The following is an 18,725-nucleotide window of genomic DNA, read 5'->3' on the forward strand; positions in this document are numbered from 1 at the left end:
GATTTATTAACCGCTCACTTTTGAAAACATTGATATTTTATCTGTTGAAGCTTTTATTATCCGTTTAGAAATAATTGCTTGCGCTACCGGTGGAGGGTAGTTTTGATTGTTGTAGACAATGCATGATGATTAGGCAAACTAAAACTAATCAATTCGATATGTCATAGAGTATGACGGTTGATAGAATACATTAACGTTATGTATTGATTGATTGTGTATATGACCTATGTGTATATACGTTGTGTGTGTGGGAGGAGATAGGGGATGTACTCTACGGTTTAGGGGAAGATAGGGGATGGACCTCTAAACTGATTGTTGTTTGAGAGGAGATAGGGGATGGACTCCACTGATACAGCTCATATGCTTGTCAGTTAACGTGTTGATACAGCTTGTATCCTTATCTATGGAAGTGTTGATACAACTCATATGCTTATCTTTGGAAGTGTTGATATAGCTAATATGCATATCTGTTGAAATGTGGATGCAGTTTGTATGCTTACCTGTTGAGATATTGATACAACTAGTATGTTTATCTATTGTAAAATGGGGAACGCATAATATGAGTCACTGTCTCATATAAGTGGTTGGCCAGGTTCTGAGCCGTTGATGTAGATTGTGAAATTGATAAGAAATAGAAACTGTAATGAAACATGAACATAGTGGTCATGAAATGGAAATGGGTTATGAATTGATTTATGAAAATCGAACATTTATGAATTGCTAATGTCTTAGTTATTGCTCATACTGTGTTTAGCATATCTCTAGTGAGCGTTGGCTCACCCTTTATGGGACATTATTTTCAGGTACAGGTAGTATGCCACCTCCAAGGACATAGCTTGGATGATGATGAGAGTCGAAGACTCTTTTTGTTCATTTTGTTTATATTACATGTATATCAAGCCAGGGGTTTATTTTGTATAGAGTTAGCACTCTTCTTTTGTGTAACCTGGTGTTGACTTGGAAAGCTGTAAGCCCATAGGGCATTTGCTTTCGTTGTTAACATGTAATACAATTGTAAGAATTACTTTGATGAATAGAAATGGTTGGTTTCTTTTATATCAATGCATGTCTATAGTGATGGGTTTTATGTATTTTTTTGAGGGCGTTACAGCGAGGAAGGTGTGTCGTACGACACTGAAGCGCAAGGGTTGTTCAATGTACATAGGGGGATAACATTGGCCGAGTTGGAGGCTATGATGGTGCCCAAGGTCGGTACATACGGGGAAAGAACGCGAGTAAAGTTGAAATGTAGACTCGCATGTCGGGGGAAGTATAGGTTGTTGCCAATCAACGATAATGAGACATTAACTTTTGGGAATGAAATATTTTCTTTTGGGAATTATCTCATTAATATATTTTATATTTGGTTTTGAATGTTTGGTCCCCTATATTTGGGAATTTAAGGTTAGGCCTTTTGTGGTGGTAGAGTTCTTTTAAGATTTTCAAAATACTTGTTTAACATGTAAAAGTTCATTTCAAGCTTACAAATTTATTATCCAATATGATGTGTTGTGTACAAAATAAAGCTGTTTGGTGCTATGCAAATAATAACAGGAAGGTGAAACTTGAGTACATGTGTGTCATCATATACTGCTAGAAGACTCATGTTGTATGTACATGTCATATATTTTGCAAGTATAAAAGTGTACGATGTTCTTTTTGACAGTACGTTGCCATTCTACTAATGCATGGTTGTGGTGATCTTAATCGTGTTAGAGATTACGGTTTGTGGCCATAATCGCTTAAGAGATCTCCCAAGTAGCAGGTTTCTGTCAGTTTAGGATTTTATGAAGCATAGTTTTTTGAAGGCTCCTTATAGTTTATTTATTCATTTTGATTTTGATTTTTTATACTTTGTGTGGTCAAAGAATTATCAGGTTATTATTTTAGCGGCCAACAACATCACTAAACTGAAGCTTTTGGCTGCAGTGGTCAAATGATAGAAGACAACCTTTGCCCTAGTTTGTCTTCCTATGTTCAGAACTACAATTTTAAACAGCAAAATTGCATGAAGGAGGCGCTAGAGGGGAAGAAAAAAGGGGGTGGCTAAGAAGTTCGTTCTCTTTCAATTCGTTTTTTCTTATCTATATTAGTTAATTCATATTTCTGAAGTAGTCAAGATTCTTTTTCATTGAATTGATTACTAAAATGAAATTCATCATGCCCTCTGTCACTGATTTTGCAATCTTTTGTGCAGGCCAACCTTCTACCATTCTAGTTCAGTTGTGAAACAGAAAAAAAACTGTGGAAGGTCGTACCAAGAAAAGGTAAAACTTATTCTCCCTATTCTCCCTCTCCCTAGTCAAGTGTCTCAATTTTCTTGGTACTTTTATAGAAGTCTGCCTCTAATTTTGGGATTTTTTGGGCTTGGCTTGAAGTCTTATGCTTATTGAAGTTTTGCACATTGATTACAGGGATAATGATCTGCATCGATTACTTTTTATGCCTAATGGACTTTTAGATGGTGCTGAATTGGCTTACTATTCCAAAGGACAGGTGGTTTTTTCGATGCAGTCTCTTCTTTTGCTGATGTGTTTATATTCGTCTCAATTTCTTCATTTTATACATTTTATTTTTTATTGCAGAGAATACTTAGGGGCTACAAACAAGGAAATGGAATAGTTTGTAGTTGTTGTCACACTGAGGTAAATTGTTGGCACAACACTTATTGAATAAAGTGTTAGGATCCCCTTCTTTTCGCCCCCCTTCCCCTAAACATTTATAGGTCTTAGTTATGAGATTATTTTCCCTTGTGAGCAGATTAGTCCTTTGCAGTTTGAGGCTCATGCTGGATGGTTAGCTAGACGCCAACCGTGAGTAGCCTTAAAAAAACTTATCATTGGTTCGGTGATTGTGAGTATGCTATGCTGAATTAATATTTTCCATTATTTACTCCAGCTACCGGAACATCTATACTTCTAGCGGACTGATGCTTCATGATATAGCTCTGTCATTGGCTAATGGAGAAAATCTGGCTATTAGAAGCAGTGATGATACGTGTGCAGCATGTGGAGCTGGAGGGGATCTGATTATTTGTGATGGATGCCCTCAGGCTTTTCATGCAGGTGGGTATTTCCCTTGAATGTACTTTCTCTCTGTTCTTGCTGTGATTGATGTTCATATTGTGTGGGTATCATCTCTAAGTTATACAATAGACATTTAATTTATTTCTTATTTTGTGTTCTAAGAATTACATTCCACCATTGAAGTGACTACTACGCACTAAAAGTAGAATAAGATAACCTATGTAGATACTAGAACAGTTGATAAAAAAAACTATAGTGTAGATATGTCATGGTTTGGTTGTGTGTTCATTGTCATTCATTAAGGGATACATTTTCTCAAACTATAGGTGGGTTGCGCCACGCGAGGGTGTCTTCAAATTGAACTTTGATGGCTCTGTTAGGAAGGCCCATGCCAGTGCTGGGGTTGGCATTATTATTCGGGACTGTCATGGGGAAGTCATTGCGTCTATGGTTGAGCGGCTACAGTATATGGAGGACGTTGATTGTGTGGAAGCTATGGGAGCGATAAAAGCCCTGCAATTGGCTTGTGATTTGGGATTGGGCCATATTCATCTGGAAGGTGACTCTCAAAATGTGGTGGCTGCACTTCAAGGTAAGGCGGATAACCTCTCTTGCTATGGTCATTTTGTGGGGGTGGCTCAAGCGCTCCTTTTGCGGTTTCCTTCTTCATCGGTTTCGCATGTTTGTCGGGATGGCAATTCGGTGGCTCATTGTTTAAGTAGGTTAGCCTTTGATTTTGAGACGCCACGTATTTGGATGGAGGAGGTTCCTCCTTCTTTAATGGCGTTGGTGATGTCTGAGGCGTCTTCCTCTGTGTAATTGCTTATCCTCTCTAAAAAAAAAAAAAAAAAAAAAGGGATACATTTTCTCAATTCATGTCAACTTTTTAAGCTTGTATTTTTTTTGGTTTCATTTTGTCTAATGGCCCCATTTGGTAACACTTATGAGTCAGTTTATTTAGCATATTTGCTTAAAAAAAGTTGACTAATGTTGTTTGGTTGCAATTTTAAATTATAACTTGATTTTTTCAGCTTATTTAACAAAAAAAAAAAAAGGTGAGATTTTCTTAAGTTACAATTTGTAGTTTTTTTTTAAAAAAATATATATTTCAAAACCATTAAATTTGTATGGACAGAAGAGCCTCATATCTTTTGTTTTTACTGGTATAAAAAGACTTTTGAGGGCATTTGGGTTATTTGCACAATAAAAAAACTATGTGACAACTTATTTAGTTGCCAAGCTCAACTTTTTTCACGTATTATCAAAATCTATACCAAACAAAATTACAACTTTTTTTGATTATTTTGAGCTAATAATTTGAAAAGCTATAAACATAAAATTTAACTCTTATAAGTAATACGAAGCTTGGCCAATGTGCTTTTTAGGGAATCATATAATGGTGGTGAAAGTGAAACACAATTTGTTAAAAGCGGTCTTGAAGTATTTATAAATTACTTTCTTCTTCTTGGTTGCGTTATTGATCGGTTATTTTAGTACTCAATTGAAGTATTGCAAGGTAAGGCCAATTTACAACCTTTACATTACAATTTGAAAGCGTTAAATGACAAGCCCTACACTCAAATAAGCTAGTATATTTAAGTGTATCTAACTTATGTTTAACCAGATATACATTTTCATTGTTTTTCTTCTGTTATATAAGTACTTATCAATTATTTTTTGCTCTTCCCTTTTCCCACTCTCTCTTGTGGCTTCTTTCACTTTGTTTGGATTTACAGTGTGCACCTAAAGGTGACTGGCACTGCCCATATTGTAGAGATAAATTTGGTTTAAGATGAAACTTTGCTGGAGAGTCCTCAAATACGGGAAGACATTATAATTCAGTTGACACGAGTTGTTAAAGCCCCATAAATTGAAATAGGTGGTTGCGTTGTTTGCAGGTTGGTTAAGTGTAGTCATTCAATAAAATTTTGGTTAATAATGAAGAAATTAATTACTTCTTCTATGGATTTTATACATTGCTCTAATCCTGAGAATCCAAATAGCAGTTTTGTGTATGATGGGCTCTTTCAAGAGTGTTGATCAAAAGTCACAATCTTATTGTAGCGATCCCGGTTCTTTCTCCTTTGGATGTAGTATTCGGACTTAGTTCCGTGGATTCCGGTTGTTGTTTTGAACTTGTTTCTATCCTTCAATTCTTTAAATTTGAGTTATAGAATGTTTTGGACTTGTTCGTTCCAGGTTGGGTGTGTTTGGGAGCAGGTGGTTGCTGCCCAGGTTTTTAGTCCTTCGCTCGAGCGAGATGTCTGTCGCTCGGGCGAGCGTGGAGTTTTGTGTCTGGTGGCTCGAACCAGGGTTTCTTCGCTCGAGCGAGTGTTTGCGTCTAGTATAGACCTGAAAGCATTGTTTCTTCGCTCGAGCGAGCGTTTCTTCGATCGAGCGAGCTTCTGGGTTGCAGACCTGAAGCATCGAGTTTTTGGCTCGAGCGAGCTTTTGTTCGCTCGAGCGAGGCTTTCCTGTGTCTGGTCGCTCGAGCGACCAAGTCTTCGCTCGAGCGAGCCTGTCCAGTTTAAATAGGCAGCAGCGGGTTTTGATCAGTCTTTTCATCCTCTTTTAGTTTCCAAACCCTAGGTCCGACTTCTCTCTCTCTAAACTCATCTTCTTTCTAGGTTTTCATCTACTTCTAGTGTGAATCCATCTTAAGTTCTTTATAAGAAAGATAGAGGGCGGCTTGGGCTTCATTCTAATCTGAAAAATAGTAGATTTGGAGCACTTGGATTTTGGGTCATCTTCTCCATTGGTGTTCTTTGTTCGAGGTAGGGATTCTCCTTGTTTCTTTTCAATACTTCGTCTATAGATAGACATGTGGTAGTTTTTGTATTGCATAAAAATTGTATCATGCTGGATTTGTGAAAATCATGGGACTGAACCTTGGGTTGGTTGTTGAATTTGGGTTTATTATCATTAGTTGTGGTTGGGCTAATTGGAGTGTTAATTGGCATGTGGTTGTTGAAAGGAGAGGAAACCCTATTTTTGTTATTTGATTTAATAAATTAATTGAGGGGTTTTGATCTTTGGGCAAATACTTAGGTATTTGAGTCTTAATTGTGGTTATTGTTGTTTGTTGATGTTAATTGGGCCTTTTTGGTCAATATTGAGAAAGAGGAAGGAAAAACCCTAATTTACTGTTTATGAATTAATTTGCATAATTAGTTCGAAATGGCTTTGAAAAGAATGTAGTGAATTTAAATGAGGTATGGTTTTTGTCCATGGGAATGATTTTGTGAAAACAATGGAAGTGGAATTCATTTTGTGAAATGGGAAAGTTATTTTGAAACGAGTATAAGAAAATTGGAATGTTGTATCTTGAGTGTTGAACACACTTGTGTGGGGTATAGCTTTAACTACCATGTTCATGTTGTTGCTGAGTTTTGTACTCTCATGTTAGTTGGGTCTGTTAATAGATGTATAATATGCATGCATCTGGAGATTTTGGTCATCGGTGGAGGATGATAAGGTTCTGTTGAATTGTTGTGTATGTATTACATCATTGTTGATTGAACATCATATGTAATGAAATGCTGAATTACATTATATTTGTATACCGGTTGGGGAGAAGAGAGGGGTTGTACTCCAGTGTGTGTGAGAAGATAGGGGATGGACTCCACACACTTATGTGTTCAGCGCTTATAATCAGAGGTATCATACCCTTCCAGCTAGCGCCTGGAAAACTGACGCGCTGATAATCTAAGGTACCATACCCTTCCAGCTAGCGCCTGGTAAACTGGTAGATTGTGGAGTGAAGTGTATCTTTGGCGTACTACGCATATAGCTAGTAGTGCAGTGTTGTGTTGTTATTGTTTCAGTGTATCTGGAAACATTGTGGATTGTATTTGTTACAGTGTTGGAGGTACGAGTTGACTCATTGATTGATTTTATGTATGTAGTTGAGTTGTTATCTTTTTTTATAGAGGTGTGCATGGATAATTATGATATAATTGGAATTGCATTGAAATGCCAAATATGTTTTGAAAAGGCACAACTGTTGTATGTGTGGCAAATGGAAGAGTAATGGGCTTAGTGAATCTATTTTTTTTTAAGTAATTGTTAATGTTATAAAAGATTGGGAATGGGGGTTAATGAAAGGAAAAAGGAAGGATAAATCGCTTATAGCGGTGAATTAAATGATTGTTTTCAAGACAAGTTCATATATATATATATATATATATTCATATATATATTTTGTATAAACTGTCACATTATTATTCTAGTATGAGAATGGGGGTTCATGATCATAGCTATCTGTAATGTTGTTATTGATAAGGAGCATGTTGAGTTCCCTACTGGACTATATGTTCATCCCACGTTGTTGAATCGTTTTCAGGTGTTTAGCAGGGTGTGCTTCAAGATTTGGATCTTCTTATTTGTTGGCCACGGGGCCTCAGTTATGTTGGTGGAATGCCATTGTTGTAAAGGGTTACACCCTTCTTCTTGTATTTTTAATGATGTAAGCCCAAGGGCAATTTATTAAGTTAGTTCATGTAATATTTACTTTGCATACGAATGAGTGTATTGTTAATCACTTCTACGGATTGAATGTATGAGTTTATTTCCGCATGTTATCTCTGAAATTGAATTAAGTTAAAGAATTTGGTAATGACTCCGAGTAATAAAAAGTGGGGCGTGACAACTTGGTATCAGAGCTGCTGGGTTTGAATACCTTGAGCTCGTGGGAAGTGGTTTTTACCACAGTGGGTTTACTACGTGTAGTGAGGACGTTGCATATAGATACCATGAGAATTAGGACTTATGTGTTGCATTTATGTGAGTATGGGATTCAGTCTCTTGGATAGTATTCATAGCCGGTGAACTTGCTTTGAGGTCCTCTTGGAAACGCGCCTGATTAACGTGGTTTCTGATAGGAATTCCTTGAGAGTTCCGGGATGAGTGGCTATCTTTGTGGACTTGATTCAATTATGTGTTTACATGTTTAAATGTTTATATGTATGAGAAATGTAAATTTTGAGACTAAGTGTGCATTGTGACCTATTGGTGGTAGAGTGTGCCTCGGAGGAGGCTATTGTGTTATGCACTAAGTGTAATTTACCTTTGTGCTTTATAGGATGTCTACACGAGGGAGTAGAGGATAGTTAAATAGTAGGAGTGTCAGTAGGGGCACATCAGTTCCTTTAGTACCCGTCGTTGCAGCATCGGCTGTCGGTGAGGATGTCGCACGTGAGATTGCGAGAGCAGTGCAAGATGCCCTAGTTCGCACTGAGGGCGGCAACGGGCATGCTCTCAAACTTACTAAGGAGTTTTTCCGTTCCGGCCCACCAGAGTTTGTGGGGGAGGCTAAACCGTTGGAGGCAAAGAGTTGGTTAGAACAGATTACCAAGACTCTTGATATGCTCAGAGTCGAAGATGAGGAGTTGAGGGTCTCTTTGGCGACTTTTCAGTTGATGGGTGATGCGAGTTATTGGTGGAAGTATGCTAAGAATAATGTAGGTAGCACGTGGGTTGCTTTTACCGAGGCCTTTTGGGCCAAGTATTTCCCTCCTGCTCGGGAAAGGTTGAGGGATCAGTTTTTGGAGTTGCGTCAGGATGATACTCCTATGGCACAGTTTGAGATGCGGTTTGCTAGTTTATCGAGGTTCGCTCCAGAGTTGGTGGCAACAGGGGAGCATCGTTGTTATGAGTTTGAAAAGCGGTTGTGTTTTGATATTCAGGAGAAGGTAGCTGGATCCTTTTTGAAGGATTATTATAATCTAGTCGAGGCAGCGGCCCATGTGGAGGCCATGGTTGCAAGTGATGATAGCGTTGAGGAGGAGATCATCTCGGTAAGTTCTACGGATCCTAAGCACTCTAGGCTCAGTAAGGGGTGGAGGCGGAAACATGCTCTGTCTGGGGCTGGTTCTTTTTCTTCACCAGGGGTTTCGGACCTTTCTGTTGGGGGTTTCGGGGAGGTTCAGGTTCCAGACCAGCCTCAGAGTAGAGGGTCTGGTGGTTGTTTTGTTTGCGGTCAGCTGAGCCATGGTAGACGTTTTTGTCCTTTGCGCGTAAATTCTATGAGTGTTTCAAAATCTAGTCAGACTCAGTCGTACCTGTCCGGTCGGGGGCGGTATCGGTACCAGAAATGGTCAGGCTAGGCTTCGGGAGCCTCGCGAGGGGCGACTTATTACTTAGCCCTACAGTGTTACCCTAGAGGGGGACTTTTTGTATGATGGCCGGTGGTGTATCATGTTTATTGATTTTGTTGTTGACTGGTGTACTGTTGGATGCTGAGGCACTATGTTTATGTATCGCATATGTATGCATAGTATTGTTTGTTTAATCCTCATGTATTGGGGAGTATGTATGGAATTTCGAACCCTCTAGTATTTATATTGAGAAGTTATTGATGGGATCAATGATCCTAGTATTGTTGCTTGCTTGGTACTGTATATTGAGTTAGTCTTGTGACGGCCTGTGGGCCTTGTTCACTTTTAGAGTTTATTTGTTGAGAAAGGGAATCTATGAGTGGATGTGATTGATGAGATGGTTTAGAGAATTGCGCGGTATTGACAAGGTTATGTGGGATTTGTGTCTCAAGTTAGAAGGAATGGTACTTGTATGTTGGTTCGTGTTTTGGGCCTTGCTATTCAGTGAGTCCGTGGTGACCCCATCGGTTGTGTAGGGGTAGTGTTTGTATTGTGATTGGTTATCAATTATTGGGTATGGTTTGAGTGGCACATCAGTGTGTGGATTACTGAGTGTGGAGTTTATTGAGTTGATTAGTCAGCTCGTTGGTATCGGGTTTTGGGTTGACATTGGTCACCATGAGGTTAGTCTCGTTTGTTGTAGACTTTGTGTGTTGATTAGGGGAAAACTGAAACTAATCATCCGGTTGTGCCATTGAATATGACGGTTATTATAATACAGCAATTATGTGTATTGAATTATCATTGTGAATGATTGGATTTTTTTTTATACATTATGTATGTATATTGTTTGGGAGGAGATAGGGGATGGACTCCAATGATACAACACCAAAATGTGTATCTATTGAAAGATTGATATAGCTTATATGATTATTTATTGCGAAGTGAAAAATGTTTTAAATGAGTTACTATTTCATTTAATTGTTTGGCCAGGTTCTGAGCCAGGTGTATGTTATTTAATTGGGTAAGTAAAAGAGGCGGAATAGAATTGCAAAACCATGAATTTCTTATGCCTTATGTGTTGATAGTATTGTTGTTATTTCTATTAACTACCATTATAGAAATGTTATGTTCTGTGTTGGTTGTGGCATCACTGTGTGCGTGATGGATGTTGATAGTGTTATTTTGGAAAGAATTGGAAACCAAATTTTTTTCTAGTGTTTAGGCTATTTAAGGGCGTTCTTGAGAAATTGATTTAATTCAAGGGTTTTGAGGAATTCCAAATGAATCTTTTGGCAAATAAACTGTGGATGATTATGTGTTTTGGATAACACCGTGGTTGAAAATATATATATATATATATATATATTTACAAAACTATTGAGTTTCGCATGGAAAATGAAAGATTTATTTTTGAATGTCTACATTGAGAAATGTCTCTTGAACAAGAAAGTGTTTTCCTATAATTTGCTCAAAAGATTTGCTTTGGTCGTATGGTTGAGAATTATGTTGTTGAATAGTGACTTAACTTGTTGTGCTAGTCAGTTGTTGGTCATTATTTCGGGAAAGGTTTGGGTTGTTGAGGCTTTCATACCTAAGTGTTGTCATTTGGAATGTTTCCCTTGGTTAGTCTTTTCTTTGGTAAGAGGGGATTAAAGGTTTGTTGTGAGATTAATTTCTTCCTTTGGGATTCGGGTGTTGGTGTTGTGTGATCAGTTGGCTTTGTGTTTTGGCGTATCCTTAATTTCGGGGACGAAATTCTTTAAGGGGGGAAGGTCGTAGCGATCCCGGTTCTTTCTCCTTTGGTTGTAGTATTCGGACTTAGTTCCGTGGATTCCGGTTGTTGTTTTGAACTTGTTTCTGTCCTTCAATTCTTTAAATTTGAGTTATAGAATGTTTTGGACTTGTTCGTTCCAGGTTGGGTGTGTTTGGGAGCAGGTGGTTGCTGCCCAGGTTTTTAGTCCTTCGCTCGAGCGAGATGTCTGTCGCTCGAGCGAGCGTGGAGTTTTGTGTCTGGTGGCTCGAGCCAGGGTTTCTTCGCTCGAGCGAGTGTTTGCGTCTAGTATAGACCTGAGAGCAGTGTTTCTTCGCTCGAGCGAGCGTTTCTTCGATCGAGCGAGCTTCTGGGTTGCAGACCTGAAGCATCGAGTTTTTGGCTCGAGCGAGCTTTTCTTCGCTCGAGCGAGGCTTTCCTGTGTCTGGTCCCTCGAGCGACCAAGTCTTCGCTCGAGCGAGCCTGTCCAGTTTAAATAGGCAGCAGCGGGTTTTGATCAGTCTTTTCATCCTCTTTTAGTTTCCAAACCCTAGGTCCGACTTCTCTCTCTCTAAACTCATCTTCTTTCTAGGTTTTCATCTACTTCTAGTGTGAATCCATCTTAAGTTCTTTATAAGAAAGATAGAGGGCGGCTTGGGCTTCATTCTAATCTGAAAAATAGTGGATTTGGAGCACTTGGATTTTGGGTCATCTTCTCCATTGGTGTTCTTTGTTTGAGGTAGGGATTCTCCTTGTTTCTTTTCAATACTTCGTCTATAGATAGACATGTGGTAGTTTTTGTATTGCATAAAAATTGTATCATGTTGGATTTGTGAAAATCATGGGACTGAACCTTGGGTTGGTTGTTGAATTTGGGTTTATTATCATTAGTTGTGGTTGGGCTAATTGGAGTGTTAATTGGCATGTGGTTGTTGAAAGGAGAGGAAACCCTATTTTTGTTATTTGATTTAATAAATTAATTGAGGGGTTTTGATCTTTGGGCAAATACTTAGGTATTTGAGTCTTAATTGTGGTTATTGTTGTTTGTTGATGTTAATTGGGCCTTTTTGGTCAATATTGAGAAAGAGGAAGGAAAAACCCTAATTTATTGTTTATGACTTAATTTGCGTAATTAGTTCGAAATGGCTTTGAAAAGAATGTAGTGAATTTAAATGAGGTATGGTTTTTGTCCATGGGAATGATTTTGTGAAAACAATGGAAGTGGAATTCATTTTGTGAAATGGGAAAGTTATTTTGAAACGAGTATAAGAAAATTGGAATGTTGTATCTTGAGTGTTGAACACACTTGTGTGGGGTATAGCTTTAACTACCATGTTCATGTTGTTGCTGAGTTTTGTACTCTCATGTTAGTTGGGTCTGTTAATAGATGTATAATATGCATGCATCTGGAGATTTTGGTCATCGGTGGAGGATGATAAGGTTGTGTTGAATTGTTATGTATGTATTACATCATTGTTGATTGAACATCATATGTAATGAAATGCTGAATTACATTATATTTGTATACCGGTTGGGGAGAAGAGAGGGGTTGTACTCCAGTGTGTGTGAGAAGATAGGGGATGGACTCCACACACTTATGTGTTCAGCGCTTATAATCAGAGGTATCATACCCTTCCAGCTAGCGCCTGGAAAACTGACGCGCTGATAATCTAAGGTACCATACCCTTCCAGCTAGCGCCTGGTAAACTGGTAGATTGTGGAGAGAAGTGTATCTTTTGCTTACTACGCATATAGCTAGTAGTGCAGTGTTGTGTTGTTATTGTTTCAGTGTATCTGGAAACATTGTGGATTGTATTTGTTACAGTGTTGGAGGTACGAGTTGACTCATTGATTGATTTTATGTATGTAGTTGAGTTGTTATCTTTTTTTATAGAGGTGTGCATGGATAATTATGATATAATTGGAATTGCATTGAAATGCCAAATATGTTTTGAAAAGGCACATCTGTTGTATGTGTGGCAAATGGAAGAGTAATGGGCTTATTGAATCTATTTTTTTTTTAAGTAATTGTTAATGTTATAAAAGATTGGGAACGGGGGTTAATGAAAGGAAAAAGGAAGGATAAATCGCTTATAGCGGTGAATTAAATGATTGTTTTCAAGAAAAGTTCATATATATATATTCATATATATATTTTGTATAAACTGTCACATTATTATTCTAGTATGAGAATGGGGGTTCATGATCATAGCTATCTGTAATGTTGTTATTGATAAGGAGCATGTTGAGTTCCCTACTGGACTATATGTTCATCCCACGTAGTTGAATCTTTTTCAGGTGTTTAGCAGGGTGTGCTTCAAGATTTGGATCTTCTTATTTGTTGGCCACGGGGCCTCAGTTATGTTGGTGGAATGCCATTGTTGTAAAGGGTTACACCCTTCTTCTTGTATTTTTAATGATGTAAGCCCAAGGGCAATTTATTAAGTTAGTTCATGTAATATTTACTTTGCATACGAATGAGAGTATTGTTAATCACTTCTACGGATTGAATGTATGAGTTTATTTCCGCATGTTATCTCTGAAATTGAATTAAGTTAAAGAATTTGGTAATGACTCCGAGTAATAAAAAGTGGGGCGTGACACTTATATTTTCCTTGAGGTTCATTGATTTGTTAATTATATACACATTTAATTATTAGTATAGTTCCATGTTTATCAGGGTCAGTTTGTTGTGTCAGTGCTGTCTAAATGGTTTTTTATTTCATGTCAACTCTTTTTAATTGTTATGTCTTCATTTAGAGTCTCATTTATGGTTTTGAACTCACCAGAAGTTTGGGTTGGTGCTGGCCAGGTATTTTTTTTATTTTTTATTTTTTAAATCTTTTCTCCATTTATATTCTGTCATTTGGTATGCACTTATTCTGTTTTCCATAGTTTCTTCACTTGTGTATTACTGCTAGAAGGACTGAACTTATTGGTTTCAAAGTCAGAAATTATGACAAGAACTTTTAATTCTTGAATATTTTTGTCATTTTGGCTATTCCGAGAATGAAGGAATAATAGTAAAAGTGAAACTGGCTGCAGTAGAATTGATGGTAATGATTAGAAATTTAGAAACCAATAGTTTCATTTAACCCAAAGGTTGAACATGGCTTTACTCAGAAGGCCATGTAGAATCGATGGTAATGATTAGAAATTTAGAAACCAATGGTTTCATTTAACCCAAAGGTTGAACACAGCTTTACTCAGAAGGCCATTTTAGGTTTTGAAGGCCAGGAGCTCCTTTGCTTTTAACTTGCAGTTTAATAGTAAAAGTCCAAAAAATTTATACCAATATAGAAATTTCATGCTATACACAGCATCAAATTGTGTCACTTACAAAATTATTCACTATTATTTCATTAACCCATATGCTTATTTATTCCCCCCAGCAAATTAATTATCCCAGTTCTCTCTATCTATGCCCTTTCATTAAGTCATGTCCACTTTTGTGTTGTTAGTAAGACTGATTTTCTTTGTTATCTTTACAGGGCTTATGATTTTAGTGTTGAAAGTTTTGATGAACGAACAGTTATGCTTTGTGAGCAAGTATGGCTTGCATTTTCCCTCGTATATTTTACCATATGTGTGTTTTTTTAATTATCTAAATCTAACTGTTTATTGCTGTTTAGTGTGAGAAGGAGTACCATGTTGGCTGCTTCTGGGACAGTGGTCTCTTTGATTTAAAAGTAAGTTTCAGAATCTTTGTAATGCTTTCGACATGTATTTATTCAGTGACTCAATATAGTTTCTCACATTTGGTGCACGAACTGCCCAGGGATAAGTGGTTTTGTTGTGATGACTGCAATAGGATCCATGTGGCATTGCAAAATTTAGTTTTAGTTGGTGCGGAGATGATTCCAGCTTCAGTGTCATATGCAATACATAGAAAACATGTTGAGAATGGATTTATAGATGGAGTTTCAAATGATGTTCAATGGCGGATTTTAAGTGGGAAAAGTCGCTATCCAGAACATTTGCCAGTACTGTCTAGCACTGCTGCAATTTTTTGAGTAAGTTTTTGTTGATACCATGTAGAATAGCGAAATGTCATTTTTAAAAATTGTAAAAGCCTGCCTAATTTTGTTCTTATCTACTCTAGTGCTACTTCTCGGTTACTTCTCTTTAGCAACATAATGTAATATGATGTGCTACAAGAAACAGATCTGGGGGCTAGGACCTCTTCGGAGCATTTGGTTAATATTGATTCTTTATGCTATATCTTAAATGTATCTTTGTCCAAAAATGGTTTTGATTTTGACTCTTTTTTCTTTTGCTATATAGTCCTTCTGACAGCAGTTGTATAAAGATACTCCTTTTTGTTATGTTATACTTTCTTTTATTACTTAATTTTATTGGGGGTTAAACCTATTTGTATGTCTCATCTTCAGCAGGAATGTTTTGATCCTATTGTTGCAACTTCTGGTTGTGATCTTATACCTGTTATGGTCTATGGGTAAGTTATCATTGTATATTGTGCTTAAGTAGCTCTTCATCTGAAGGGTCTATCTACCAAAACTTATGCCATACGGAAGAAATTTAAGTGCTTTGTGAGGAAAATTTCATCATTTCCCTCTATTAATGAATTGGTGTGAAATGAAGTTATTTTGTAGGTTGTCAACAAATACTTGTGACTATATTAATCAAGTATACATTATTAAAATGAATGCATTTTAGAGGAGGAAAATATGAATTTTGCTCACAAACAAACCTCTATTTTATGTCCTAGAATTGTTCAACTCACATTATGTGCTTTTCAAAGATTGACCATAACGTTCAATTAGGAGAAAAGGATTGGATTTATTTAATGAAATTTGAGAACAGAAAAATAAGGAGAAAAAGGGCGTTATGTAAGTAGATTGTTTGCTTCACTAGTTAAATTTCCCTAACTTCTTATTGATCTTTATGTTTTTGGTTAATCTACCAAACCTGTTTAAAATGCCTTTGTTGTACTTAATGCAGGAGAAATATATCTGGGCAAGAATTTGGTGGAATGTACTGTGTCGTTTTAATCGTAAAGTAAGTTGCTTCACATTAAAGTTGTTTCTGCATGTTTTATTAATTTACTGTACATTTTCATTTTCATTTTTGTTAATGGTTGTTATTAGTTTTATATTCTTATTATTTTTTAATCATTGGATTCCAAAATGTCGTGCATAGGTCAGTTGTTGTATCGGCTGGTCTTCTGAGGATTTTTGTTAGTGGTTGTTAAATAAATTTTTGTTTACTTCTCTTGTTTATTTATTTATTTTTTCCCCACAAATTACCTTACAAAATCTAAACATAGAAGAATGAGATATAGGAGAAAACCATAACAAATTTATTATCTATTGCAACAACTCCAATCAACCAATAAAGTACAACGATGGCCAACTAATTGGATTCAAATAGTACCCTGTTCCTACAGTCATCTCCTCAAGTGTCACCACGACCACCGTTCAAGGAATCCGGCATAGTCACCTCATCAAGCTGGTTCTCTACTTGTAGCTCAAATCCCACTACCTTCGCGGCCACCTTCCACAGTGCAACTCAAATGAAAATTGATTAATTCATTTCATATCACAACATTACAATCAACAATTGTCGTGTTAAGATGCAATAATACGTCATAATATCATCTAATTTCTTTGTATTCAGAAAATATTCTTTGTTTCTGATCATTTGTATTTGTTGAGACGAATGATATATTTTCTAAAAAGAGAAAAGAATAAAAATATAGTTTTGTCTTTAAAAAGATTATTGTATAACACATTAATTCACCTGAATCGATAGTTTGATGTCTTTCTTTGATCAATTTTTTTTCCTCTCTCTATCCTCACCATACATTTAACTAATGTCATTTTTCTAAATATTTTTCATGTGAAAATGTTTTGTATAACGAATTTTAAAAAATATACCTAAAAATTAAAACTCAACTCATTTTAAATTCTTAGTAATTTTTTAAATATTTTTTTTCTAAGCAGACCATCTCAATATAAGGATAACTATTGAGGTTCTTTCTTATTTTTTTTATTTTTTCTTTGAGTGCCTACAATATCATTGATTTGTATTAAATTGGTCATTCGACAAGTATAAAACAATATAACATAGTCACACAATTTAATTATATGCTTAAAATTATTTTCAATTGACTTTTTACCAAATCTATTTGTTAGTAGAATGATATAAAATCGGTAAATCATTTAGAAAATATTTCTCAAAGAATTGGTAGATTTTTAACCCAAAATTATTAAGTTTGACAAAATATTGCATAAGAATGAAAGTAGATATGGTGTGCCATGTTTTTCTCTCTCATTTTCTCCTTATTATTATTATTATTATTATTATTATTATTATTATTATTATTATTATTATTATTATTATTACTACAAGAAAAATATTTGAAAGCTCTAATTGAGCATTCCTAATCCACCCACAATGACATGGAATGACCGTATGAAGAGGGACTCACACTCCTCATTCCTCTGCTCTCTATCTATCTCTATTCTCTCTCTTCCATCTCATTAGAGGTCAATATGGAGATGATATATTAGGGGATGTAGCACCACTCTTACTTATTTTTGTTTTTATTTTTTGATCAGCAAAATGAAACTTTATTATTGAAGAAAACAACACATGCAAAAGCTTACATCAACAAAGATGGTAGTGCAAAGAGCATCAACGCTAACCTTTACAATCCCAACTAGGTTGGTACCGCTAAGGAAGCACAATCATTTGCAAGCACTTGAACCAAGATTGGTGAGAAACCAATCAAAAGGAACCAAAGGAATGAGAAGAACAAAAAGCAAAACAACAAAACCATTATCAACTGAGCAAAAACCAGTGCATCAGCATTTCAACTCCTCTCTAGCCGCACAGATGCCTCCTACACAGAGTAGACCAATCAAACAGACCAGCAGCATACAGTAGGCCAAAAATAGACCAGACCAATCCTCTCAATAGACCAAACCAGACCAGATCAGCAACCTTTCACCAAGTCTTTTAGTAGACCTTAGGCACATACCTTTACCACAAAACAGCAGCATCATCACACAACACCAGCAGCAAACAAAAATAGCAGCAGCTAAAGAGTAGTGAAGTACTTAAAAAAATCTTAATAGTAGAGAACAAAAAGCAGAGAATTAGCAGAAGAGTGATAGCAGTAGAGTAAAACACTAGATACCCTCTACACCTAACCAAACAATTGTTTTATGCCACCAGACTTGAGCCATTTCTGATACAAAACTTCACCTAAGCAAAGCAATCCAGCAGCAGCCATCAAGATTAGCCAAGAAGCAAAACACCCCAAAACAGTAGCCAAACTCACCAACAACAAGCACCATCACAGTAGCTGCCCTCCTCAACCATCTGCACAGATTCCAGTGAATACTGCTCCCATATAAAGAATTCAGCTAATTATACAAACTGACATATGGATAGCTCAACTCCCATTCCTAATGCAATATTGCACCTGCTGGTTTAATGTATACTTTCACACATATACCTCATTTACAGTTCATAAACCCTAGTCCTTGAGCCCAATCTTCTCACCCAGTAGCAGGGCAACCTCCTTATAAGCCCAGAAGACCTCACGCCAATGCAAACGACACTCCAAAGAAATCGAGGCCAAACCACAACAATATATAGCAAAACACACCAGAAAACATCACCAAGCTCCGGGCCACACTCCAAAGACTCAAGGTCATCTCAACCTCCACCAATGCATACTCCACCCAAACAATATTTGATGCCTCTAAGATTAGAAATAAAATCCTGAACAATAAAGTGATACTCCTTGAGGATTGGTTTTAACCAAATAGCAATTGTAATCTTGACCTCTCCACACAATTCAGGTAGATTTGGTGAAGAATT

At 36.7% G+C, this 18,725-nt stretch overlaps 1 pseudogene; it reads left to right on the top strand.

Annotated features, from left to right (window-relative positions):
- Positions 1-1,688: 1,688 nt before the first annotated feature.
- On the top strand, positions 1,689-16,086 carry LOC114321021 (uncharacterized; annotated as a pseudogene).
- The last annotated feature ends 2,639 nt before the right edge of the window (positions 16,087-18,725 follow it).

The sequence above is a fragment of the Camellia sinensis genome, chromosome 3 (assembly GCF_055761805.1).
Source record: "Camellia sinensis isolate YWXY chromosome 3, ASM5576180v1, whole genome shotgun sequence".
Lineage (NCBI taxonomy): Eukaryota > Viridiplantae > Streptophyta > Magnoliopsida > Ericales > Theaceae > Camellia > Camellia sinensis.